Genomic DNA, 1924 nt, shown 5'->3' with positions numbered 1-1924 from the left:
AACCGCGCGCCCCGCCTGGGCACCGCACTTTTCTCCAGCCACGCCACCTTCTCGCTGTCCGGCCGCAGCCAGGTGAGCCTGGGGGAGCGCAGCACACCGGCGTGGGTGCCTGAGCGTGTACGCGGGAGAGTGGGGTTCGGTGTTTGGGGCCGCCAGACGCTCTGAGTGCCAGCTCTCCAGAGGTCTTTTGGCCCTGCCTCCACCTGCCGCCTGGACCTGGTAGTCAGGGTTTCTCCAGCCACGCCACCTTCTCGCTGTCCGGCCGCAGCCAGGTGAGCCTGGGGGAGCGCAGCACACCGGCGTGGGTGCCTGAGCGTGTACGCGGGAGAGTGGGGTTCGGTGTTTGGGGCCGCCAGACGCTCTGAGTGCCAGCTCTCCAGAGGTCTTTTGGCCCTGCCTCCACCTGCCGCCTGGACCTGGTAGTCAGGGTCCCACCATCACTCTGGAGTTGGAAAGGTCAGAAACACTGCTTAGCCTGTCCGCTGCACCTGCTTCTCTCCCCTTCTTTGGAGCCAGACCTGTGTGCCCTGAGTTTAGTTTCCCTTTTCCCTCAGCCCCATGACTCTACACAGGAGCTGAGGTACACCGTCCTTGACGGTTCGGAACCGCCCGGGGCCACAGCTGTGGTTGAAATGGTCAGCACCCTCATCCACTACCTCCACCTCCATTCACTTGTCCCGTGTTGCTGCTCACTGAGGCTTGACCCCTCAGGTTATAGATTAACCCAGAACTCAAGTCCCTGAGTATGTATGTGTGTGTGAGTGTGAGTGTGTGTGCCTGCGTGGGGCAGTCTGGTTGGGGCTGCTCAGCAACTGTGTTTGGAAACCGGCATTGCAGGGGGCAAATCCCTTACTGTGAAGGAGAGAGGAGGAGCCAGCATTGAGCTGTGTCTAGATTCCGAGGGTCAGTGACTGGCCAGAGGCCGGTGTGAGCCGGTCACTGTCTCATTCCTGGGCCTCCTGGAGTGGCAGGTCCTGGGTGGAAGGTTTCTATGGTGTGTGCAGTGGCCCTTTCATGGGATTTTCCATCCCAAACAACCATGTGCTCTGGGGTTGGGTTTCCACGGTCTGCACCTGCTGCCCTTCCTCCATGCAGCCTTTCAAGCACTCAGTTCTCCAGATATGCACTTGGGCTGCACCTCAGGGGGTGTGGAGGAGGACTTGCCTCTTTGGGGCCCAGCCAGGTTGGAGGTGGTTGCAAAATGAGCAGTGCTAACAGTGTAAGCAGCCATGGATGTTCTGCTCCAAACACAGTAGTCCTTTCACAGTGGATATCCCAGGAGGGCTTTGTGCTAGAGGCCCAGAGCCTGCTGCTGCTGGTGTAGGTGGGCCAGATGGGCCTCTGGGTGAGCACCCTCAGAAAGACTGAAAGTAACCCCTGGCCAAAGTGGAGTCCCCAGGTATGAGAGTGGCAGGCTGAGTTGTAGAGGCCTCCTAGATGTTGGGCAGAGGAGCTGAGCTTTGTCCTGGGGGCAGAATCCTGGGTGTGCCAGTGCTCTGTGGGAAGTATCAGGAAATATGGATGTAAGTACTTAAGTCAGTCCTGTGAGCATGACAGTCTGTGTGTCCCTGGTGTAAAATCACCTTGTGCTCACAAGTGCCAAATAAACTGTGTCATCGGTCATTTCTGAAGTTTCATTTCAACTTGCATTTGTTACTTGTCTGCTCATAGAAGCAGCTGTCCAAGTTTTAAGAAAAATAACCTCAATCATGTGGGTGTATATATGTATATTCATATATATATATATATATTCACTTTTTTTTGTACTGGGGATCGAACTTGGGACCTTGGGCTTGTGAGGCAGGCGGTGGAACCACTGAGCTAAATCCCCGGCTTGTGTGTGTGTATGTGTATGTATGTATGTATGTGTGTGTATATATATGTTTTAATTTTATAATATAAAAGATTTTTTGTTGTAACAGGT

At 54.8% G+C, this 1924-nt stretch overlaps 1 protein-coding gene across 2 annotated transcripts in view; it reads left to right on the top strand.

Moving 5' to 3' along the window:
- The first annotated feature begins 6 nt into the window (after positions 1-6).
- The window catches only part of Smtnl2 (smoothelin like 2), a 21710-nt gene continuing 19792 nt past the window's right edge, over positions 7-1924 (top strand). The window contains exon 1 of one of the 2 annotated variants that reach the window (XM_010611341.2): positions 7-72. The gene's annotated coding sequence lies outside the window, so the exon portion shown is untranslated. Of the gene's footprint in view, positions 73-234; positions 273-1924 lie in introns of those variants that run through there. The other variant, XM_010611342.2, reaches the window with a different exon arrangement.

The sequence above is a fragment of the Fukomys damarensis genome, unplaced genomic scaffold (assembly GCF_012274545.1).
Source record: "Fukomys damarensis isolate Sample0158 unplaced genomic scaffold, DMR_v1.0_HiC HiC_scaffold_13, whole genome shotgun sequence".
Lineage (NCBI taxonomy): Eukaryota > Metazoa > Chordata > Mammalia > Rodentia > Bathyergidae > Fukomys > Fukomys damarensis.
Note: the sequence above shows the minus strand (reverse complement) of the source record. Positions and strands in the feature narration are given on the sequence as shown.